This window comes from Cicer arietinum, chromosome 2, assembly GCF_000331145.2.
Source record: "Cicer arietinum cultivar CDC Frontier isolate Library 1 chromosome 2, Cicar.CDCFrontier_v2.0, whole genome shotgun sequence".
NCBI classification, from domain to species: Eukaryota; Viridiplantae; Streptophyta; class Magnoliopsida; order Fabales; family Fabaceae; genus Cicer; species Cicer arietinum.
This window is the reverse complement of record NC_021161.2, coordinates 3267153-3294684: the sequence shown is the minus strand read 5'-3', so window position 1 is coordinate 3294684 and position 27532 is coordinate 3267153. Positions and strand designations below refer to the sequence as shown.

General features: G+C 32.4%; 1 long non-coding RNA gene across 1 annotated transcript; it reads left to right on the top strand.

Annotated features, from left to right (window-relative positions):
• Positions 1-22754: 22754 nt before the first annotated feature.
• LOC113787051 (uncharacterized) lies at positions 22755-24533 on the top strand. Its single transcript, XR_003473264.2, has 2 exons — positions 22755-23038; positions 24335-24533. It is a non-coding gene; the product is annotated as an uncharacterized lncRNA (long non-coding RNA).
• Positions 24534-27532: the final 2999 nt, after the last annotated feature.

The window sequence follows — 27532 nt, the reverse complement described above, 5'->3', positions numbered from 1 at the left end:
TGATGTCACTCCAACATAATATTAACAAATTTATCATACTCATATTAATTATTCCACATTTTAGTATTAATCAAAAAAATAAAGTGAAATTAGTTTTTTTAACCCCTTTGATTTTTTTAATGTGTTCAAATTGATCCATTAATTAATTTTAGATTAGAATTACTGTGATAGGTTAACAAAACTGGCCCATTAAGGTTTGTGTTCAAAATGAACAAAAAAAAAACAAAATGAAAGTCTATGTTTCTTTTTTATTAGTGAAAATGATGAAGTCTATGTTTCTTTTTTATTGTTTGAGTCTCTTTATGAGTTAGTGTGACCATGGAGTCTATAATATGTGTGGACAAATAATGTGTGTCTCTGTTTCTTTTTTATTGTTTGAGTCATGTGTTGAGTCATGTTTATGGGTTATTATGCATGGGTGTCATGTAAGCATATGTGATTAGTTATAAATATAATGTTAAATATTGTGTGTAAACTTGTCTGGTAAGCCTAAGAGTTCACTGAGATATTTCAAATTTCTTGTGTTCTGTTCTTATCGTTTTACTGCATCAAATTCTACACATAATTGTTCATTCATTTTGTTCTTGCTTTTAAAAGCTCAATATTTGTTAATTAACTTTAAATCATTTCTTTGATTACTAAGAAAGATGAATAATCATTTGATTTGTGGTAATTTCTGAAGATTAGCCCATCAAATAGACATTTTCTAGATTTGCCTTCACTGAAATTTCTTTACCTTAGAACAGGACTTACTTGGAAATTTCTTTAACTCAGTGTAAAATGTTTTGAAAATCTCAGTGTAAATTGTTTTGTTAAATTGACATTAATTATGAATGAGTTTGGTTGTGTAATATAAGTCTAAGAGTTCATTTACTAAATATTTTTAATTTAACATAACCTTTTTTTATATGTATTTAAGTCATTAGTCAAAATAGCTTATCTGGTAATGCATATTCAAATCAAAAAAGTAAAACACCTCATGTTTGTGATTTTCTGTATTTATAAAGCAATAATTTTTAAAACACAATTCACTTGACTCTACATTTTTAATTTAACATAGTTTTTTTATATATTTACAAAACTGCCATTAATGAAAATAGTTATTTCACTGTGTTTTTTTTGGAATGCATATTCAAATAAAAAAAGTAAAACACCTAAATAGTGTTTGTGATTTTCTATATTTTAAAAAGGAAACAGAGCAATAATTTTTAAAACAACAATTCACTAACTCTACATTTTTAATTTAACATAGTTTTTTATATATATTATGAAACTGCCATTAATGAAAACAGTTAGTTTAATTGAATATATATTTAATTAATTTATAGTAAAAATAGTGATTAATTATAATTTTAAATATTATTTAAATTAATAATTTATTTAATTGAATTAATTATAATTTTGTAAGTGATTAATTAGAAATAGAAAAAATTGGGTGTCTGTAGTTTTTATTTATCAAAATAATATTACTCACTCTTTTCGATTATTAATTAGTATTATCATATTATATTTTAAATTATTTGATGTTAATTAACTTTTCAAGAGAACAACATTTAATGTAGGTAAGATAGTCTAACACCAATGTATATTTTTTACTATTTGATCAATAAATTTTATTATATTTCATTTCATCTTAAATAACATGTAACTTAGAGTTAACATTTTCTTGCTGAAAACTAAGGAAAATCACTAATATGAGTTACAAAAGTAAAGTGGACAAAAAATGAAACGAAAAAAAAAATAAAAAATTAAATGGTCACTAATATGAGTTACATTTTGTTGCTGAAATAAGTCACACTGGTCTCTCTACCTTCCTTCACGCGGAAATGACCCGTATCATCATTACCAGTACCATATATTTAATCATTACCGTATCATTACCCGTAGCATATATTTAATCATTTCCCGTATCATCATTTTTATTCTTATCTAGAAATGACCTAATAACCCCGTATATACTTTGAGATTTTTAGTTTCATAATTTAGGGGATTTGTCTCCTTCATAATTTACTAATTTCAATTTTTAATGGAAAAATCAATTATTTTTCCATTAAAAATAATTGACATTAATTATATTTATATTAAATTGACATTAATTATGAATGAGTTTGGTTGTGTAATATAAGTCTAAGAGTTCATTTACTAAATATTTTTAATTTAACATAACCTTTTTTTATATGTATTTATGTCATTAGTCAAAATAGCTTCTCTGGGAATGCATATTCAAATCAAAAAAGTAAAACACCTCATGTTTGTGATTTTCTGTATTTATAAATCAATAATTTTTAAAACACAATTCACTTGACTCTACATTTTTAATTTAACATAGTTTTTTTTATATATTTACAAAACTGCCATTAATGAAAATAGTTATTTCACTGTGTTTTTTTTGGAATGCATATTCAAATAAAAAAAAGTAAAACACCTAAATAGTGTTTGTGATTTTCTATATTTTAAAAAGGAAACAGAGCAATAATTTTTAAAACAACAATTCACTAACTCTACATTTTTAATTTAACATAGTTTTTTTTTATGTATTTACAAAACTACCATTAATGAAAACAGTTACGTGTGTGTGTGTTTTTTTTTTTTTTTTTCGGAATACATGTTCAAATCAAAAAAGTAACACACCTAGATAGTGTTTGTAATTTTCTGTATTTGAAAAAAGAAATAGAGTAATAATTTTTAAAACAAATTCACTGACTCTACATTTTTAATTTAACATAGCTTTTTTATATATATTATGAAACTATCATTAATGAAAACAGTTAGTTTAGTTGAATATATATTTAATTAATTTATAGTAAAAATAGTGATTAATTATAATTTTAAATATTATTTAAATTAATAATTTATTTAGTTGAATTAATTATAATTTTGTACATGATTAATTAGAAATAGAAAAAATTGGGTGTCTGTAGTTTTTATTTATCAAAATAATATTACTCACTCTTTTCGATTATTAATTAGTATTATCATATTATATTTTACATTGTTTGATGTTAATTAACTTATACAAAAGTTGTTGAATATAAATAAAATATACACATAAGATATGCATGATAACTCATTATGCATGATATAAGGAGTTGTTGAGTATATGTAAAATATGAGTGAAGATGCATAAATTATGTGTGAGTATTTAAAAAAAATGTATGATACATGCAATGAAGATAAATTCCTTTTTATTTATTTTATTATTTTTTAGTTTCCCCGATCCTTATGTGACTTTATACACTTATAAGATTCAATGGATCAACGACGATAACAATCGTTCTTTACATGATGACTCTAGTATATCTTGTGTAATCACTTTTTCTTGAGGTCAATCAAATGTGCATTATTTAAAATGCTTACCCTTCATTTTTTATACATCCAATATCTTGCGTTCCCGTGTATATATTTTCAAGCGTCAAAATATTTAAGATATTTTTTTTATTTCATATATTTCAAATTCCCATATTTATTATCATAAAATAACATTTTTTTTTTAAAAAAAAAAACGTTAGAACAAACAACAATGAGACTAAATTTGTTTAGAAAGAGGGTAAGGCACAACATCGAACAATGATATTGGAAAATGTACATTCATTGCAAATGAGACATGAGTTACAATGTGGGGAGCGTGTTTAGCTTTAGTTGGAGAGACAACAAACGCTAGTCATTCTTGTAATTTAGAACTTCTAAGAATAATAACTGCCCCAACTTGAAATGCTTGATTCTTTTGTTATCCCATGATTTCTCTTATAAAGCACATCACCATTCAAGAAGAAATTCATTGACAATCTCCTTAAAACCCTTTTGTCGTTCTCTGAAATACCCAATGGATATTCCTTATTCTTAACATATGATTTGATGTCATAAAACCACGGCTTGCCATCCAACTCTTCTTCTATTGATAAGCAATATGCAGGTTTATCTCTTTGTTGAATCTTTATGACCGGCACGTCTTGATTAGTGGTTATTTTGAACATTGACGACAAAGTGGCCAAGGCGTCAGCTAACTGGTTTTCTTCTCGAGGGATATGGTGAAAAGTAATCTTCTCAAATTGTTCTGTCAATTCTTTGATATGGGTGTGATACGGAATCAATTTAGAATCTCGCGTTTCCCAATCTCCTTTCGTCTGATGGATGACCAACAATGAGTCTCCATATACCTCAAGAAATTTTACATTTGATTCAATAGCCGCTTTAATGCCCATAACACATGCTTCATATTCAGCAATATTGTTTGTACAATCAAAACACAACCTAGCCGTAAATGGAGTGAACTGGTTTTCTGGAGAAATCAAAATGGCTCCAATTCCATGCCCTAACGCATTAGAAGCACCATCAAACACCAACCTCCACTTTTCTTTATCAGATGATTCAATCTCTTCAACTAAATTCATTATGTCTTCATCGGGGAATTCACACTGCATTGATTGATAATCTTCTACCGGTTGATGGGCTAAGTACTCTGCTAGTGCGCTTCCTTTGATGGATTTTTGTGTAACATATACCAAATCGTATTCTGATAACAACATCTGCCAACGGGCGATCCTTCCAGTAAGAGCAGGTTTCTCAAAGATGTACTTAATTGGGTCCATTTTAGACACCAACCAAGTTGTATGACATAACATGTATTGTCTCAACCGACGAGCAGCCCATGCCAATGCGCAACATGTTCGTTCAAGTAGTGAATATCTTGTTTCACAACTGGTGAACTTTTTGCTCAAATAATAAATAGCATGTTCTTTCCTACCAGATTCATCATGCTGCCCCAGTACGCAGCCCATTGACTCGTCAAGTACTGTTAAGTACATAATAAGTGGTTTCCCAGGAACAGGGGGCACTAGGATGGGAGGTTTTGATAAGTACTGCTTAATCTTTTCGAAAGCTTTTTGACAATTCTCATTCCATTCAACCTTTTGGTCTTTGCGCAACAATTTGAAAATCGGCTCGCATGTAGCGGTGAGGTGCGATATAAACCTTGCAATGTAATTCAATCTACCCAAAAAGCCACGAACTTCTTTTTCAGTGCGTGGAGCCGGCATTTCTTGTATTGCTCTTACTTTATCTGGGTCCACCTCTATCCCTTTTTGACTAACGATAAACCCAAGTAATTTGCCTGATCTTACACCAAATGTGCATTTAGCAGGGTTTAAACGAAGTTTGAACTTCCTTAGTCGCTCAAATAACTTTTGAAGGTTAACAACATGGTCTTCTTCAGTTCGAGATTTTGCGATCATATCATCCACGTAAACCTCTATTTCCTTATGCATCATGTCATGAAACAAGGTTACCATTGCTCTTTGATAGGTTGCCCCGGCATTCTTCAATCCAAATGGCATCACTTTATAGCAGAAAGTCCCCCATTGTGTGATGAACGTAGTTTTTTCCATATCTTCGGGAGCCATCTTGATTTGATTGTACCCTGAGAAACCATCCATGAAGGAGAAAAGAGAGTATTGAGCAGTGCTATCCACTAGGACATCAATATGAGGTAGAGGAAAATCATCTTTAGGACTAGCTTTATTTAAATCCCGATAATCAACGCACATTCGAACCTTTCCATCTTTCTTTGGAACTGGTACAATATTAGCCACCCATTGAGGATATTTTGCTACTGCTAAGAAACCAGCATCAAATTGCTTCTTGACCTCTTCTCTAATTTTAAGCGACATATCAGGTCTCATCCTTCTCAACTTCTGTTTAATTGGAGTGTATTCAGGTTTTAGTGGTAGCTTGTGTTCAACTATGTTAGTATCTAACCCGGGCATATCCTGATATGACCATGCAAAGACATCCACATAATCAATTAAAAGTTTAACCAACTTTTCTCGCTCACTTTCTTTCATAGACATACCAACTTTAACTTCTTTTTTATCATGCCCAGTCCCTAAATTGATCGCCTCAACAGGTTCTTGATAGGGTTGGATTATCTTAGCTTCCCGTTCAATTAAGCTTTCTAGTTCTGGGGGAAGCTCACAATCGTCTTCACAATCCTCATCGGCATGATTAATCAGACGTTCAAAGTTACAAGAAATGGTTCTAGCGCTGTTATTTTCAACATATTCATTTTCGACTCTGCATTGTTTAAAAGAAAAAAAGAAAAAAATATATATATGAATAAAGATTGCCAAAAGAAAGAGAAAAGAGAGAAAAAAAACAAAACAAAACAAAACCAGTTGGAGAATTCAAAAATGCATTTATTGATAATAAGTACGGAATTGAAATACATATGCCCTAATTAGTTATCCTTATAGCCTTGGGCAGAGCAAAAGGAGTTAAAAATACATAATTACTTTGAACATGAATTAACAAACACGGGAAACTCGATGATCTTCCAATTGTTGAGATTGGTGTTTGGAGGACAAGGGTACACTAGCTTGAGGGTATCATCATCACCATGATCCTCTTCCGCAACAGCCACCTGATCAGCATATATTATTCCGGCGCTTTGAAAATTTTGACGAATGTCACAAATAGGAATCTTCTGTGAATTCGGTATCCAGTTTTCTCGACGAGTCACCTTGTTTTCTCTTTTTTCCTTCGCAGCCTTTTCTTCATCAGCTTGAGTAGGTACATATCCCAACCCGTACCTATTGTTCTTTTCTGGTATTTCTATCAACTTCCCCAAATTGAGAAAAACTCCTCCTTCTAACATGGATTTGGTAGACTTCAATGATATGGTAGATTGTTTTGGTTCTTTTAAACGATATCCTTCACCCATGAAGACAACATTGGCAATTTCTAATGCTTGAAAGAAAGTCTCTATGGCTTCCTCCGTGTCTTCAATGTAGCCTGTAGAAGATAAATGACTTACTATCATATCTTCTTCCCCATATATTATTACCAGCTTATTGTTCACTGTAAACTTTAGCTTTTGATGGAGAGTGGATGTCACTGCTCCAGCAGCATGAATCCATGGTCTCCCTAAAAGACAACTGTACGCCGGTTTAATATCCATTACTTGGAAGGTTATCCCAAAGATGTGGGGTCCGATTTGAATTGGCAGGTCAATCTCACCAATCACTTGTCTTCTAGATCCATCAAACGCTTTCACCACCAAAGCACTAGGCTTCAAACAGGCTCCCTCAACAAATAGCTTTGACAGTGTTGATTTAGGCATGACATTTAATGATGAACCATTATCTACTAGCACTCGTGCAAGAATGTGATCGTGACACCTCATAGAGATGTGCAGTGCCTTATTATGCTCTGTCCCTTCAGCTGGTAATTCATTATCACTAAAACTCAGGCAACTACTAGCAGTGATGTTACCGACAACTCCATCAAACTGATCGACAGTGATATCGTGAGTAACATGGGCTTCGTTTAGAACTTTCATCAGTGCCCTTCTATGTGCTTCAGAATTCAATAACAAGGAGAGAACTGATATCTTGGAAGGGGTCTGATTTAGCTGATCCACCACCTTATATTCACTTTGCTTGACAAACTTCAAAAATTCACTAGCTTCTTCTTCAGACACCGTCTTTTTACTGATCTCTTGTCCTTTTATGGTATGATACATATCTTCTTTTCCTTTTTCTCCATTAACCTCTTTTTTCCTAAGTTGCTCAGGAGTGTATACTCGACCACTCCGAGTCATTCCACCAATCCCTGAGATGTTAGTGACCTCAGTTCCTTTAGGTTCACAATCATCACTTGGTTGATGATCTGCCAAGTGGGATGTGACTTCGTATTTCCACGGTACTGCCTTGGTATTTCCATAAGGAAACGGGATTGGTGTTTGGACAATTATTGCATTTGGCTTGTTATGAGTTGACTTAAGATTCTCTTTTTTGTAAAGAATTTCCAATGGTTTTGGGAAAGATATATTATTTTCCACACACGACCCCATGGTGAACACATGACCATCTACTGCATGTTGGTCTATCCCATCTTCAATGAAATTCACAGAGGCGTTCCCGTGACCTGGCAAAGGATTGCTCCCTATGTTGGGATTGTCCTCCTTGAAGGTAAGCCATTTTGCATTAATCAATTCTTGCACTTTAGATTTTAGGGCTTGACAATCTTCAATGGAATGCCCAACGGCTCCTGCATGATATTCACATTTGGCATTTGGATTATACCATTTTGGAAATGGTGGTTCAAGAGGTTTCATTGGTCTTATGACTACCATTGAATTTTGAAGTAAATGGGGCAACAATTGGCTATACGTGACGGGAATTGGATCAAAACGAGTTATCCTTTTTTCTCGATTGACAGGTGGTCTGTAGTGATTTGAGCTTGGGTATTGATTTTGTGGGGAAAATGCGGTAGGTGGTGGTTGATAAAAAGGTGGTCTTGAAGGGGGATATTGGGGGAATGAAGCTTGTGTGGTTGCGGCCACATATGGATAAGGGGTGTAAGGATTTTGTGGTATCGGGGGCTGGAAAATTGGGGGTCGATAAGAATTGATGGGTGGAAAATAAGAGATTCTGGGGTTTACCATTACAGCGTTAGTGTCTCCTTCTTTCTTTTTTGTGAATGTCGTCTGGGGTCGTTTCACGCTAGTTGCTGCACATACGATCTTGCCACTCCTCATCCCACTTTCTATCCTTTCTCCTATCATGACAAGGTCAGAAAAGTTTGATGACATACTCCCAATCATCTTGTCATAAAAAGGCGACTGGAGAGTATCCATAAACATACCAACCATTTCTCTTTCAGATAATGAGGGTTCTACTTGTGAGGCCATTTCCCTCCACCGTTGTGCGTATTCTTTGAAAGCTTCGTTGTCCTTTTTCAGTGAATTTTGCAATTGCATCCTATCAGGGGCCATGTCAACGTTGTACCTGTATTGCTTCAAAAAGGCATCAGCTAGGTCCTTCCATGAACGAATTTGATTTCGCTCAAGATGCATATACCAACTTAACGATGCCCCACTCAAACTGTCTTGGAAGAAGTGAATGAGAAGTTTATCGTTATGAGCATGAGATGCCATTTTTCTGCAATACATAGTTAGATGATTTTTAGGACATGTGTTGCCCTTGTATTTTTCAAAGTCAGGAACCTTGAATTTGGCAGGGATAGTCACATCAGGAACCAAACACATATCGAAAGCTTCAAGGCCATAAACATTATACCCCTCAATAGCTTTTATTCGCTCTTCCAAGACATGGAATTTTTCCTTTGATTGTGTATCATCCCCAATGTGAGGTTGATGCCAATTTCCATTAGTATCGAAATGGGGTACTTGGGGTGCAATATATGGAATATTTTCTGAGGGTTGAGTGTTTTGGGGGTTTAAGTGGTTTGGGTTGTTTTCCATGGGGTTGACGACTAAGGGTGGAGTATAACCGGGTGGAAGACCGTACATAGGAAATTGTATAGTTGTTGTACGAGGTTGCTGGGTAGTCGGGGTAAAGCCTGGTGGGTGAGAAGGAGTGGTTTGGTGTTCTTCATTTGCAACCAGAGGATTCTCATCAGTATTCCCCTTCCTTGACAAAGCTTGTATAGCTTCTAAGATTTGATCAACCTTGTCCTTCAATTGGTTGACATCCATTCTCATCACCTCTTGATTTTGCTCAAGTTCTTCCATGATCTTCGAGTTTGCACGAGTCCGATAAGGGTGTCGGGGAAACAACTTTATTGATTTTTTCTGTGTTTTTTTAAATAAAAAATAAAAAAAAATTATTATGAGTATGCATTAAACATGAATGGAATGAAAATGCAATTATTTTTTTATTTTTTTTTTATGTTGGGGAATCATAAGTCTTGCACGAATTATTAATGAAAGAAGAATATGAGAATCGATAAACAAAATAGCAAATCCTTCATTGATGAGAAAAAAGTACATTGCATTTAAATTAAAAAGCTACATCGACTATTGTATTTCAATCATCTTTTTCAAGAGGACAACCAATCTTCTCCTCCAATTCTTCTACTAAATGTTTGCAATATTCGACGAACTTGTAGACTTTGATTGGAGTGTTGAGTGGATGCATTACTGCATCAACCTCTCTTAGATGTTTTGGAATTTTTATGATTGCCTGATTAGCTAGAATTGCCAATTTCGAAAAGCAATCTTTCCAATGCTTGCCTTTATCTTCCAATTCTTTATAAATCTCTTGGTTCTTCAATTGCCCAAGCAACACCATGAAACGCTCCTCCCAGTATATGGTTTCATCCTTCAAGTCATTGTAGATCTTTTCTTGATAATCAATGTAATTCTTCAACTCACTAGAAGCTTCCATTTCTGCTTTTAGTGCATCTTGGTGTTTTGAGAGTAATTCTTCGATTTCTTTCTTTTGTTGCCTCTCATTCCTTGCTTGATTCTCATATTGATCTACCATTTCTTTCAGTTGTTTCTTTAAATCTTCAAATTCCTTTTTTATGTTCTTCTCAGAGCTTGCTGATTTTGTCCACAATTGCTTCCACATATAGGCTTCTTCAATAGCTGCATTCCTTTCTTGCCTTCGCACATCTAACTCTTCATTTGCGCCTCTTAAACAATCTTGTATGTCAAGTTTATTTCCTTTTTCAACTTTCAGCCTCTTGTTGTTTCTCTCGATAAACTGACTCTTACAAGTGTTTTCTGATCTTAAGTTGTCGTTCTCTTGAGAGACTTTTTCTAATCTCGCTTGTAGCTCTTTTTTCTCTTCTTCAGATTTTAGCAATGATGCTTTGAGTTCTTCTATCTCTTCATTTGCAACAAGGATAGGTTCAGGCATTTCCTGACTATTTGAGGCTGTATTGTGGAAAGGCAGCTTGATTTCTTGGACTCTTTTCTTTACCCATTGTTGATAGGGTTCTTTTGTGCTGCAACTTCTACATCCGAGTATTTTTCCTTTTCTGATGATCAACTCCCAAGCTCGACTTACCCTTCTCAACATTGGTGGGTCTACTATACCCGTATTGTGCAAAACAAAAGCCTCCAATGACTTATCATCTGGTTTATCCAACATGGGGTAGCCGAGTTGTCTCAGAGCTATCATTGGATTGTAATTAATACATCCTTTCGTTCCCATGAGAGGTACATTTGGAAAATCTCCGCATCGGCATATTACCTCTTCCACCCCTTGTTCTCTATAGTACCATGAAATTTTATCTCCAGTAAGGCTAGCTATACTCTGAGCCCAATCACGATTGCTCTTGACCCCAACATGATACCCTTTCTTGAACATGTGAGACACAAACCAAGTATACAGCACTGGAACACAACATAAAATTGTTCCCCCTTTCTTCTCGTGTCGCATATGCATAGAGTAGTATACATCAGCAAGAACCGCAGGAACTGGGTTTTGTTTATGTTTGTTAAAAGCTAAGAATACATTTATGGCAGCAAAATCTACAAAGTTATCAAGGTTTGGAAATATAACAATACCGTAGATAATGAGGGCCAAAACATCTATAAAAGTACTCCATTCTTTTTTATCAGCTAAATCTTGGCACTTTTGCTCTAGATATTTTCTTGAAAACCCATGAATAGCCCCTTTTTCCTCTTTTGTACTTGCCAACTCTCTTATGTCGATCTTCAACACTTCAGCAATTGTGTCCAACTTCGGTGGTTGCCCAGTATATCGATAAGGATTTCCTCTTTCTAGGGAGTAACCCAGTATTCGCTCAAATTCCTCTAATGTCGGGGCCAACTGAAAGTCTTGGAAAGTGAAACATCTTAAGAGAGGATCGTAATACTGAGCCAATGCTGTGAGGGCCCCTGTTTGCACATTCACTGCCAAGAGATTTAGAATTTTCCCATATTTGTGAACGAAACTCTCACGTTGTATAGTTTTCATCTGACTGCTGATGTCTTTTAAACTCTTCAAATCAGGTTGCTTGAACTTTAAAAGTAAAGTTTTTCTTTTTTCTGATCCCATTGTCCACTTAAATAACACGTGACTACAGTTTGTATGATTCCCCAAAAATCCTGAAAATTTATGCAAAATGCTATTATGTTTTATTTTTCCTTAGAAAGAGAGAAAAAAAAAATGTCATGACATATGAATGAAACTAATATATATTTATAATGTCTTGAATATATGAGATAATTTTTTTGGTTTTAATAGATATTCTTTCAATGAAAGGATCTATTGGCTTATGTAGTGAAACTCTCACAAGGGAGGCTCTATGGTTCTAAACACGGTTCCTAGAGCCAATAATCCTATTTTAGAATATTGTCAACAACAATAGGTAAACTATTTGAAGTGACAATAACCTCAATAGGATCAAACTCTAGGTGAGATCTTCATGCTAACCAAACAGGATGTACATCCAGAAGGCTACCACTACGCGATCTCGAAACTAAACTTAAGTTTTGTTCAAACCCGGGTATAAGGTTCCACTCATAAGTGTGTGTTTTTAGTAAAAGTGTATGTGCTAAATAAGCATAATTCAATAACTCCATAATATTAACAAAATATATATACATATACTAAATAAATAAATAACATAAAATAAAAAATAATCTACTAGCCTAAAAGAATATTATAATGTCAACTAATACTTATTAAGAAATAAAAACACATAAATAAAATGAAAATGAAAAACAAACAAATATAGAAAAAAGTTAAAAAATTATGCACAATTAATTTTTAGGCTTGACTCTCGAAATATCCCCAGTGGAGTCGCCAGCTGTCGCGGCCTAAAGTTTCGAGTTTTCATCGAATTCAATGGAGTCGCCACCAAAATTTATTTTAAAATAGGGAAAATATTGGGAAACCCTTAAAAATGTAAAAATGGTCTTTGAAACCAGATTTTGAGTTCGGGAGTCGATTATGCGTAGGGAAGGTATTAGCACCCTACGACATCCGTTAAAATACGGTTACCTTTAATTAATTGTGCAAAATTATATCAACTTAAATATATTTATTTTTCTTTATTATTAAATATGAATATAAATTGTTTTTTATAAATGTGATTTTTTGAGATAAAAGTGTGTTAAAAAAGAATGGAAAAAAAGAAAGTTTTTATTAGTGTGCTTGACAAGAGTGTGATCTTGCTCCTACGTATCTCCCGGTGCGATGGAGAAATCAAAGCTACGTAGTTCTTGGTAAAAAAATGTGAATGCGTTGATTGCTTTTAAATAAATTGTATTTTGTTACTTAAAAAAAACAATTTTGACGAACATAAAAAAACTTGTTTGATTTGAATAATTATCTTAAAATATGAATTTTAAGACGATCGAATTGTACAACTCGTGTCTCAAAATCCAAGGAGTAAAAAGATGTCACATCTAATTTAATCCTCTTAAGAATATTTTATTTTTTATTTTTAAATTGAATTTCAAAACAAACAAATAGTTTAATTTGTATCTTAACAACTTCAAAAATAATAGTAATAATAGTAATAATAATAATAATTAAATAAATTTTTTTTTAAAAGGATAAGTTTTAGAGTTATCAAAATATATAATTTGTATTATGTAACTCCGAGATTAAAAGATTTTAATTAACTTTAAATAATTTTTATGATTTATTTGTTTATGAATTTTTAGTTTATTAAATCATTTGTGATTATGAGATTTAGAACCATCAAATTGTCACAATTTGTGTTCTAATAACTCAAAGATTAAAAAGATGTCACATCTAATTAACCTTACAATATTCGATTATAGTTTTATCTTTACCCTTTTAAAATAATAATAATAATAATAATTGATGTTAAAAATTAAATAAATTTAAATAATTCTACGAAATAAGCTCAATAATAAACACACCTAAAAATAAAATAAACGGTAAAAAAAAAATATAGACTTGTATTGTTATTTATTAAATAAATAAAAAATAAAAATACCAGATTAATAAAATAAAAACTATATACAAATTGTGAACTCTTTCAAATACTTTTTAGTGAATCAAATGATGAAAGCATAACTCATTTAATATTAAATAGCATATTAATATCATTTAATATTTGTTTGTTTTTTTAATTTTAATTTTATAACTTTTTTTTAGAAAAAAATAAAATTGATACTACATATTAAATAAGTTTAAACGATTTTTTTGAAATAAAATAGTGAAAAGAAAAATATATAGACTTGTAACTTAATCTATTAAATAAATAAAAAAAGATTTTAATACTAATTATAAATGTAACCCTCTTTTAAACTATTTTTTCTAAAATTTAATAAATGAAGAAATAAAATTCATTTTTAAAACTAAATAGCATAAACCAAAAAAAACTACTATAACTTAAAATAAATGATATTTATCACCTTTTAATTATGTCCATCATTAAAATAGAATTATTATAATTAAAAGAAATAAATACTGAAAATAGAGAAACTAAAAAAAGGTTCATCCACCACACAAATATATTATTAAATCAATCCATATCCATAGTCACTAGAATGGGATGGAATACAACTAACAAACAGGATTCAAAATACAATAGCAGAAACACATTTAGTACAAAACTAATCCAATTAGACGTCAAAAATCTCAACCAAAACTCTAATCATACACATCAAAAACAAAAAATTCAATTTTTCAATAATATACAACAGCAAACCTATGAATGAGGAAAATACCCTTTTTCCGTGGCGTGGTGGTGGGTTGATTCTCGTCCGCTGTCGCTTGTTGTTAATGATCGAGTATGTTTAAGGTTAAGGTTATGGGTTGATGGGAAGAAGTATGATAACAGATTCTTCTTCTTTGATATTGCTCTATTTCTATTGTATTTTGGAAACCAGAATCAGAAAGAAAGGAAAATCCCCAATTTTATCGTCTGATTTCTTTCTTCCCCTTATTGAATTTTTGTTTCAATATATAGACAAAAAAGAGGAAGGGTTGTATCCATTGTATAAATTAATTTCTGGATTTTAAACTGGTTTGGCAACTACATCAAACAATCAAACTGGTACAATTTAAGGGGAGTAGTCTGGATTTTACACTGGGTTGTTGTTCTGGATTTTACATTGGTTTGGGGTGTTATTCTGGATTTTACTGCTTTTACAACATGATCAAGCAACTCCATGTGGAGACGCAACCTCATATGGAGACGGCACTTTACACGTCAAAGCAAGAAACAACACACGCAAAATAGGGACTCTTTTGTTTTAAGTTTCTTTATTTTATTATTTGGTTGGTTTTATTTATTTATTTATATTAAAATATAATATAAATCTACTACAATTTTTTTTCTAATTTTTAGACAAACACACCTAAATAGTGTTTGTGATTTTCTATATTTTAAAAAGGAAACAGAGCAATAATTTTTAAAACAAGAATTCACTAACTCTACATTTTTAATTTAACATAGTTTTTTTTATGTATTTACAAAACTGCCATTAATGAAAATAGTTACTTCTGTTTTTTTTTTTTCTTTTCGGAATGCATGTTCAAATCAAAAAAATAACTCACCTAGATAGTGTTTGTAATTTTCTCAAATCAAAAAAGTAACTGTATTTGATAGTGTTTGTAATTTTCTAAAGGTATACATTAGATAGTGTTTGTAATTTTCTGTATTTGAAAAAAGAAATAGAGCAATAATTTTTAAAACAAATTCACTGACTCTACATTTTTAATTTAACATAGTTTTTTTTATATATATTATGAAACTGTCATTAATGAAAACAGTTAGTTTAGTTGAATATATATTTAATTAATTTATAGTAAAAATAGTGATTAATTATAATTTTAAATATTATTTAAATTAATAATTTATTTAATTGAATTAATTATAATTTTGTAAGTGATTAATTAGAAATAGAAAAAATTGGGTGTCTGTAGTTTTTATTTATCAAAATAATATTACTCACTCTTTTCGATTATTAATTAGTATTATCATATTATATTTTACATTGTTTGATGTTAATTAACTTATATTATATTTTAATTTGAGAGAATTGGTATCTTTAAAAATATAAAGAAATGGTTTGTCATAAACCCTTAAGCCAACATCAAACCTTTAATATAAATCAGGGATAGATAGGTTTTGACAATAAGTGGATAGTAAATTAATTTGTGAAGGTGTAATGTTTTTGGAGCAAATACAGCTACTTAGAAATCTTAATAACGAGACTCATAACGGTAAGGGTCTCACCTCATTCGCTTTCCTACTTGAATTATATGTGATATAAATGAACAGCGATATTATGTATTGGTTATGTTTGTGTTTTATCTTCAAAATAAATGTTATATGATACGCTGTTATAATGGTTGCGTTTGACATGTTCAAATTGTGAAAAATAAACGTTATATGACATGTTGTTATAATGGTTGTGCTTGACATGTTGTGGTTATTTGAGGTGATGACTTTGTGTCTAAACCAATTTGGTTTTGGACATTACATAGCTTTTTTATATATATTATGAAACTATCATTAATGAAAACAGTTAGTTTAGTTGAATATATATTTAATTAATTTATAGTAAAAATAGTGATTAATTATAATTTTAAATATTATTTAAATTAATAATTTATTTAGTTGAATTAATTATAATTTTGTACATGATTAATTAGAAATAGAAAAAATTGGGTGTCTGTAGTTTTTATTTATCAAAATAATATTACTCACTCTTTCCGATTATTAATTAGTATTATCATATTATATTTTAAATTGTTTGATGTTAATTAACTTATATTATATTTTATATTGTTTGATGTTAATTAACTTTTCAAGAGAACAACATTTAATGTAGGTAAGATAGTCAAACACCAATGTATATTTTTTACTATTTGATCAATAAATTTTATTATATTTCATTTTCATCTTAAATAACATGTAAGTTAGAGTTAACATTTTCTTGCTGAAAACTAAGGAAAATCACTAATATGAGTTACAAAAGTAAAGTGGACAAAAAATGAAATGAAAAAAAAAATAAAAAATTAAATGGTCACTAATATGAGTTACATTTTGTTGCTGAAATCAAGTCACACTGGTCTCTCTACCTTCCTTCACGCGGAAATGACCCGTATCATCACCCGTATCATCATTACCAGTAGCATATATTTAATCATTACCGTATTATTACCCGTAGCATATATTTAATCATTTCCCGTATCATCATTTTTATTCTTATCTAGAAATGACCTAATAGCCCCCGTATATACTTTGAGATTTTTAGTGTTGAGATTTTTAGTTTCATAATTTAGGGGATTTGTCTCCTTTATAATTTACTAATTTCAATTTTTAATGGAAAAATCAATTATTTTAAAAATTGAATGGATTTGGTTAAAATTTTAACGAAATAAATTTATTTTTTAATATTATTTTTACTTATATTTATATTTTATTTTAAAGATAATAATTTTGACAACTTCATTAAAGTGTGGTATCATCATATATTCTTTATGATTATGTGACATTGTCATATTTATATTTTCAAAACTATATTAGTTATAAAGAAACAAAAAATAGAGAATTCATTCCATTGACAATCAACCATAGTTAAGTTCTCTAGTATGATTTTTATTTTGTAATTAAATTCTCATCTAGTTTTTATTGAGATTAAAGATAATATATATTATCGGTGTAAAGTAATTTTACATTAACAATCAATTATAATGCGTCAATTTATAAAATATATGTTTTTACTTTTCTTTTCAGTATTTTTGTTGATTGTGTTATCAATATGATTGGTTGTCAATGTAAAATAAATTTACACTCGGTACATTATCTTTAATCTCTTTTATTTTTTTAAAAACTGTATAAAAGAACTTCATTTCATTTTAATTGTTTGGTTTGAGAGTACACATACAAACATACTATTAGATACTATTAGGGTTTAGTCACCTATAAATCATATGAAACTAATTGATGTAAGAGTGAATGAAGATATTGAAAGTTTCTTTTATCATTCAATGTTTCATAAAAACAGAAATTATGTCTAAAGGTATACATTAGACAAAAAAATATTGTATTTTTGTCTGAAAATATATATTTAGAGGACAATAAATATGATTTCTTCTAAATATGTACTTCCGAAGTATGTTAAGGGTGGAAAAATAAACTTTAAAAGATGATTCACCATTGACCACACAATACTTCACCTTAGGAGCAACCTTGCTATGTGTTTCATATACAAATCTTTAAAACCATAAAACTAATAAAAACTAGGATACAATGTTGTTACTAAAACTTAAAAACAAAAATACTAGATCTATAGAGACCTTAATGTAAAAGAGATCTGTAAAGAGAATATTTAGAACATATTTTCAGCTTAAGGAAATACATAATTTAAACCCTAAATAAAAATACATTTAAAATCTTTATAAAAAAACCCACAAAAATAAATGAATTTGGTGCATTTATTTAGATAGTTGACTATTGACTATCCTTAACAAAAGATTGATCAAATCAATGTCACATTTGCATTCTCAAGGCAACAAGCCTTCCTATCTACTAAAGCATAATATATAAAATAATAACAATTTTAATGAAACCTACAACATTCAACTCTACATAAAAGGGGCAAGCATAGAAGGATTAAATGGGATTTTCCTTGACCAGCAAAATAAAACAAAATTTATAGTCTATATTTGAGCACAAATCACTTTTGGCACCATAACAATGCCCCAATTTTGACTATCTAAGAAATGCAGAAGTTACTCTAGCGATAACACGCCGATCTTCGCCAAGAGCTCACATCGATGAGAAAGTTTGACAACTCAATGTCGGCTTTTTACCACCTGGAGCTGTAGTATGTTTCTTCTCCCCACTATGAATGTCAATATCCTTCATTCCTTTCTAAAGTGCTATTTTTTTCTCCTTTTTCGAACTTGGTCTCTAATCCACAATTTTGGCTACAAAAGTACAATGAGTTTGTGAGAATAGCTGGTATATAGTGTTATATTGCAGTGGCAGTTGATTATGACCTGCAAACCAAAGACAAAACTCATGACATGACTAGGTAGAGAGAGAGAGAGAGAATAACATATTTCTCCAATCGTCACATTATAAGTGTCATTTTAGTTCATGCGCACTTCGTAAGAAAATAATTAGTTGTGTTGATTTTTAGATTAAAATAATGGTGAAGACTAAAATACACATTAATTAGAGTGGTTGAAAGTAGTAGTAATAGTAGAATAATTAGGTGAACTATTTAATTAAAGAGGGTATTATTTCCTAAAATGACATAATTTGAGACGGAGAAATATTCCAAACTTGACATTTAGAATCACACGGAGGGAATAGCAGAATTACCTCCAAAGTAATTAACATATTATGCAATTATTTTCTTCAAACGACTTGATAGCATATCACTTCTTTTCTAGTCCTCGACTTGTTTCTTGACTTGCTACGACTTTCAGAGTTGTCGCGTTTATGGAAGTTTCTAGATTGACTTATTGTAACAACCTGTTAATTTAAAAATAAATAATTAATTTATACAAAAAAAAAACATTATTGTAATATTTGGACAAATGAAGGGCAATGGCGTAATTTTCATCTAAGAATGCCTTTTCCCTTATTTGTAAGCACTGCATCTAAGAATTCAATAGAGACCTCCTTAGTATGTCACTAGTGTCCAATCACCCTGTATGATAGAGTTTTTCTAATAAACCTAGTCTGTTTGCCCCTTAAGGGCTTGGACATCATATTAGGAATGGATTGGATGTCCGACCATTGTGTAACTTTGATTTGCTATGGTAGGAAAGTCATAATTCCTCCAGGAATTCCCCAACCAGAGGAAACCAAATACCGTTCGTTGACCAACAATTCTCTACTCTTCCAATGTTTGACCAATGGGGTTCAAGGCGTACTATTATTACTATCTTCCAACTCAGGGTCTGAAATGGACTTGTCCAATATTCCTATAGTCAGTGAGTTTGAGGATGTATTTCCAGATGATGTGACATCATTGCCTCCTAAAAGAGAAATAGAGTTCTCCATAGATTTGGTCCCTGGAACAGGACCAATCTCCATTGCCCCTTACAGGATGTCCCCATTAGAATTGAGTGAGTTGAAAAACCAATTAGAGGACCTGATAACCAAGCAATTTATCAGACCAAGTGTGTCTCCTTGGGGAGCCCCTATGCTCTTGGTAAAGAAGAAGGATGGTAGTATGAGATTATGCATAAATTATAGAAAATTGAATAAAGTGGCCATCAAGAATAAGTACCCTCTGCCCAGAATTGATGGCTTTTTAGATCAATTAGGAGGAGCTACTGTGTTTTCCAAAATTGACTTGAGATCAGGGTACCACCAAATCAAAATAAAATCAAAGGATGTACCAAAAACTGCCTTTAGAACTAGGTATGGACACTATGAGTTTTTGGTTATGCCTTTTGGTGTAACCAATGCCCCGATTGTGTTTATGGATTACATGAATAGAATTTTTAAGCCATACTTGGATAAGTTTGTGATAATATTTATAGATGACATACTAATATACTCTAAGACCCTAGAAGAACATGCAAGTCATCTTCAAATAGTGTTGCACGTACTTAGGGATAGAAAACTTTATGCCAAACCAAGCAAATGTGAGTTTTGGATGTCAGAAGTAAAGTTTCTAGGTCATGTGATCAATAAGAAAGGAGTGGCAGTGGATCCCTCCAAAGTAGAGGCAGTGCTGAAATGGGAACATCCTAGGAATGTGACAGAGGTTAGGAGTTTCTTAGGACTGGCGGGATATTATAGGAGATTCATTAGGAAATTCTCCCAAATTGCCCTGCCGTTGACCAGACTGACTAGGAAGGACCAACCCTTTGTGTGGGATCAAAAATGTGAAAAGAGTTTTCAGAATCTTAAGACCAAGTTAACAACTGCCCCTGTGCTAGCCATACCAGATCCAACCTTAAGATTTGAGGTGTATTGTGATGCATCCCTGAAAGGTTTAGGTTGTGTATTGATGCAAAACAACCAAGCAGTGGCTTATGCTTCAAGACAACTAAAACCTCATGAGGGAAACTATCCCACTCATGACCTAGAATTGGCCGCCATAGTGTTTGCCTTGAAGATTTGGAGACATCATTTGTATGGAGCATAATTTGATATTTTCAGTGATCACAAGAGCCTAAAGTATCTCTTTGACCAAAGGGAACTTAACATGAGGCAAAGAAGGTGGGTGGAGTTTTTGAAGGATTATGAATTTGAACTGAAATACCACCCAGGCAAGGCCAATGTAGTAGCTGATGCATTGAGCAGAAAATCCCTACATATGTCTCATATGATGATCCAAGAACTTGCACTGCTGGAAAACCTTAGAGACTTGAACCTAAGTATGACAATCCTCCAAAGGGGAATTCTTTTAAGTAAACTAGAAATAACTAGTAGCCTTAGAGAGCAAATTAGGCAATCTCAAGGAATGGATGAAGAATTGTAACATAGAAAGGACCAAGAAAGATTTACAAGGGTAAGAGATGGAACAATCCTATTTCAGGGAAGAATTTGGGTACCTAAGGATTCAGAGTTAAAGAGACTGATACTAGAGGAAGCTCACAAAAGTAACCTGACTGTCCATCCTGGATCTACCAAGATGTACCAAGACCTTAAGAAAAATTATTGGTGGCCAGGTATGAAGGTTGATGTGGCTACTTTTGTGGGTCAATGCCTAACTTGCCAAAAGGTGAGAATAGAACATCAGAGGCCAGCATGATTGCTGCAACCTCTAGAAATACCTGAATGGAAATGGGACTCAATTTCCATGGATTTTGTTGTAAGTTTACCACATACCCACACTGGGTATGATTCCATTTGGGTGATTGTAGACAGATTAACTAAGTCAGCTCATTTCTTACCAGTAAAGTCAAACTACAACACCATCAAACTAGCCAAGTTATTCATTAAGGAAATAGTGAGGTTGCATGGGGTTCTTCTTAGTATCATATCAGATAGGGACCCTAAGTTTACCTCCATGTTTTGGAAGGCATTTCAAAAGTCTCTAGGAACTAGACTACACCTTAGTACTTCCTACCATCCCCAGACTGATGGTCAAACTGAAAGAACCATTCAGACTCTAGAGGATATGCTGAGGGCTTGCATTTTAGAGGAAGGAGGAAACTGGGATACACACTTGCCTCTAGTAGAGTTTTCCTATAACAATAGTTACCATGCCAGCATTGGCATGACACCTTATGAGGCTTTGTATGGAAGGAAATGTAGGACGCCGTTATGTTGGTCAGAAGTAGGGGACAAGGGGATCTTAGGTCCTGAAGTTATCCAAGAGACCACTGAAAAGATTAAGGTAATTAAGGATAAACTAAAGATAGCCCAAAGCAGGCAAAAAAGCTATGCTGATATCAGGAGAAGGCCTTTGGAGTTTGAGGAGGGAGATCATGTTTTTTTAAGAGTTACCCCCATTATTGGCATTGGAAGAGTGCTAAAGGTCAAGAAGCTAAACCCTCGTTTTGTTGGACCCTTTCAAATATTGTAGAGGATTGGTCCCTCTGCATATAGAATAGCCTTGCCACCCAAACTATCTAATCTACACAATGTTTTTCACGTCTCCCAGTTAAAGAAATACATTCCTAATCCTCACCAAATTTTGAGTCATGAGTCTGTCCAACTTAAGTCAAACCTTACTTATGACCCAATGCCAGTTCAAATTATAGATAGAAGTGTAAAAGCATTGAGAAACAAAGAAATTCCCCTAGTGAAGGTTGTTTGGGAAGGATCTTCTGTAGATGAAGCAACATGGGAAGCAGAGACAGACATGCAAATGGAGTATCCTTACCTTTTCCAATAGGTAATCTTCTGAATTTTGAGGGCAAATTTTTTTTTGTAAGTGGTGGAGGATGTAACAACCTATTAATTTAAAAATAAATAATTAATTTATACAAAAAAAAATATTATTGTATATTTGGACAAATGAAGGGCAATGGCGTAATTTTCATACTATCCCTCCAATATCCCTTTACCACCTTCAGAAACCCACATTCCCGTTCCTTTTTCTTCTTCGTTACCTGCATCCATCCTCCCATCCTCCCAATCTTCAACCTCTCATTTTCCTTCATTTTTTTTAATGAATCAAACCCAAAAGCTTGGCAAAGCTCCTTAAACCCATTTTTAAGCCTTGCATGTCTCAATTTGTAACTACTAACCGGTTTCAATCAAAGCAGCAGAGGGATACTAACCAACAAATGAAGAAGAGTCAAAGTGGCAATTCAGGCAAAAGGGGACTTCAACGACCAATTTAATCGGGACATTGTCTTCTCCTTTATCACCAACGGTGAGTTTTTTTTATCAAAGGGTTTTTGTTGTTGTTGTTGTTATGATTAGGGATTTCATTTTTTTGAAGTTGTTGAAAATAAGTTAGAACTTAGGCTGTTGTTTATGGTTGTGGTGTTTGTGAATGAATTATGTATTAGGAAAAATTTAATTATATGTGTATCACTATATTTAAGGTGATTATGCTTGTCGGGCACGATTTATGCTCGTTACTGCTGTTGTTGCTTCTGATATGTATTTGTGAAATTGCGTTATGTTACCTTAATTTCGGTTAGAATGATGATTTTAGGTGCATGCATTTAAAATATATGGTTTTATTTACTAGTGAAGAGAAAATTCTATTTTTATCCCAAATAATCAATGCATGAGAGGTGTTTGATGAAAATACTGTGAGAACTATTGCAGGAAAATTGTTGTATTTAAGTTTGGTTTTCTAAATAAAAACAAAATTGTGTAAACAAGTCTTAGAATCAGATTTTTCATGAATTATAGGTTTCCAATTTTGAGATGAGATCAATTGCATTATGTTCTTAATTGAGTTAGCTTTTAAGGAAATTTTTGGAATTTTCTAAAGTAATTTGTGCCTTCATCAATAATTATTAGTGACCATTGTGCTGAAAATATTCTAATGTGTGATTTGTAAGAATGAATAGAATTTTTAAGAAATTTGAATGACTTCATTATTTATATATATATAACTTTTATTATATTTGAATTATTAATTGTTATGGAGTTGTTACTATTTTCATGACTCAAATATTGTTCTATTTTCTGACTATAGATTTACGTTTTGAATTAAGGGCTTGAGATTAAATTATTATGAGTTTAAGCATATCGCATAATTTATTGATAATTGTTGTGGATGAATGATGCATTTTATATATGATATAATAAGTGCATTTCATACAAAACATGTAAGTTTTGTACAACATCATTGATCAGAGCATGCATGGCCTTATTCACGGTGGGACATTTAGGTTATTTCAGGCATGGAATAACAGGTAAAGGAGAACAATCAGGACGCTGATTGGGGTTTGGCCAGACCACCTTTACCAATCAGGACTCAATTATCTTAGTGACCCACATTAAGATATTGAGCGACTTTTCCTTATTCCAAAGGAAAAGATTTGAGGTCATGCATACGTTTTTCACAACATATATATAGACATGTATAATTATTTTTACGTGTTATGCACTTTTATGAAAGAAATTCCTTGAGATTGTTCTCCCATTTTATTTTTAGAGCTCACTGAGATATTTTATCTCACCCCAATTATTATTATTATTTTTTCTTTAGCAGCTGGAGGAACATGAGTCATGAAATCAGCATCAGAAGATTAGTTCCAAACTCGTGGAATTAGAATTTAATATTTTGTTTTATGATGTAATCAGACAATGGTAGTTGTTTTCAAGATGTAATATTTTATGAATCTACTAAACAAGTTGTAAACTATATTATGAATGTAGTTTTCAGTTATGATGGTGATTCTAATTTATTATTTATTGTTAATTACCTCTGTTTTATTAAGGTGTATGGGCCAAATTATCATATTCTAGACAAATGATAATGGGTCTTACACTTATCCCCGTGACTCTGTAACTAGTGCTTCTGACTTTGAGGAATAACCAATCAACCCACGTTCCTTTCTTCGAGCTTCTTCATTCAAAATGCTCTCTTTAACTGTTGATATTTTCAACTTTCCACTTGGAGCTGAATTGGTCAACGTCACAACAAGGACTTCCCAATTATCAGGCAACGAACTAAACAATAACAACGCTTGCAACTCATCATCTAATTTAATTTCCGCGGTTGTCAACTGATTCACTGTATTCTGAAAAATACTCATATGCTCTGCCATTGAATCCCCATCTTTATATTTCATATTCACCAGCTTCCGAATCAAGAATGCTTTATTTTGCACATTCTTTCGTTCATACAACTCTTTTAATTTTTCCCACATCTTGTTAGCATCTATTTCAGTTTCAACATGTGGATACACACTAAGATCCAACCACTGCCTAATCAACGCCACTGCCTCTCTATTCATCTTCTTCCAGTCAGCGTCAGATTTATCTGCGGGTTTAGCAGTGTCACCCTCAATAGGATCATACAAATCTTTACTGTATAACATGTCTTCCATGAGAGTCTTCCAAAGTGTATAAGTAGAAGAGTTGAGTTTAATCATATTGGGACCTTTATTTTTCTCCTCCATTTAAATGCACAAATCAAATAACCGAGCTCTGGATACCACTTTGTTGGGAAAAACCAGAGATAATTATCTCAATAATGCGGAATATTTTTCCCCCACCTGTACAGATAAATGGGCAAATAGAAAATACAATTCCAAGAGCAATAATAATTGGCAGAAAATTAAATATGAGACAAACACAATTTTAACGTGGAAAACTTCCCTCAAATTGAGAGAATAAAAACCACGGGACCTAGTCCAGTAAAAACTTCCACTATAATAATTAATGGGTACACCAAGAGTCTTCCTAATAACAATAGGGAATATAAATCAACAATAACAACCCTATAACAACCTTCCACTAAAGTGGGTATGCCAAAGTAACTCTCAGAGAAGATAAAACTACTCAAATTATATGTTAAAATAACAAACTCAGTGGTAGGAATAACATACTAAATTTGTAGATCAAACGAAGCAAGTTTGCTACACACCTATTACCACCATTGGAACCAAACCCTTTTTTTTCTTCTCTGGCAACCGTTATTCTTCCGTTGTCTGTTTGTATGTCTCTTAGGGATTTCTAAATCATTTTTATTACCTTCAAGTGGGCCAAACCCATTAAAACCTTTTTTTTTTCTTTTTATTTCAATAATAATAATAATATTAGTAAAATTGGTGGATTCCACTTGGGGAGTGAGTCCACCCAACAAATCTCCCCCTCACGACTCAAGTGGGAAGGTACTGCTCAACCATGTCAGGTTTCTTTCTGCAACATATCATCTTCGACACAAGCAAGGTCTTCGTCGTCATATCTGAACCATTCTCATCAGTATGAATCTTCTCAATTAAAAATAACTTCATTTCCAGTGCATCTCGTATCCAATGATATCGCACTTCAATATGCTTCGACTTTGCATGAAAAGTCGGATTCTTGCTGAGATGGATCACACTCTGATTTTCATAGAATAACACAAACTTGTCTTGCTTGAGGCCTAACTCATGTAGGAATTTCTTCATTCAAATGAGTTCTTTGGAAGCTTCAGTTGCTGCAATGTACTCAGCTTCAGTAGTAGATAAAGCAACACACTTTTGTAGTCTTGATTGCCAAGACACAGTTCCCCCTGCAAACGTCATCATATAACTAGAAGTAGATTTTCTAGAATCAAGATCACCTGCCATATCTGCATCTGTGTAGCCATCCAACACAAGTTCACCAACTCCATAGCATAAACACACTTCGGAAGTGCCTCTAAGGTATCTGAAAATCCACTTCACTGCTTGCCAATGATCTTTACCAGGATTAGAGAGAAATCGACTAACAACTTCAACTGCATGGGAAATATCTGGCCTTGTGCATACCATAGCATACATCAAACTACCAATTGCGGATGCATAAGGAACCTTCTTCATCTCTTCTTTGTCTTTCTCACTTGTAGGACATTTATCAGAATTCAATTTAAAATGAGTAGCAAGTGGAGTACTAACAGGTTTGCAATTGCTCACGTTAAACCTCTCTAACACCTTCTCAATATAACTGTGTTGAGACAACCCCAATTTATTATTCTTCCTGTCACGAGTAATTCTCATACCCAGAATTTGCTTTGCAGGACCTAAGTCTTTCATTGCAAAAGACTTGTTCAAATCTTTCTTTAAAGATTGAATCTTCTTAGTGTCATGACCAACAATCAACATGTCATCCACATATAATAAGAGAATAATATAATCACCATAAGAGAATTTCTTGATAAACACACAATGGTCAGAAGTAGTTTTACTATACCCATGTTTCTCCATGAAAGAATCAAATTTCTTGTACCATTGTCGAGGTGCTTGCTTGAGCCCATACAAACTTTTCTTTAATTTGCACACAAGATGCTCTTTACCTTTGACTTCGAAACCCTCTGGTTGCTCCATATAGATCTCTTCCTCCAAATCACCATGAAGGAATGCAGTTTTCACATCAAGTTGTTCAACTTCTAGGTTCAAACTAGCTGCTAACCCAAGCACAACTCGGATAGAGGACATCTTCACCACAGGTGAAAAAATTTCATCAAAGTCAATACCTTTTCTCTGATTAAAACCTTTCACAACCAATCTTGCTTTGTATCTTGGTTGAGAACTATTCTCTTCTGCCTTTATCTTGTATACCCATTTGTTCTTGAGTGCTTTTCTACCATTAGGCAACTTTACCAAATCAAATGTGTGATTCTCATGCAAGGAATTCATCTCTTCTTGCATGGCCTTTAACCACTTTTCTTTATCAACATTTGTAATAGCTTCTTGATAATACTATGGCTCTCCACTAT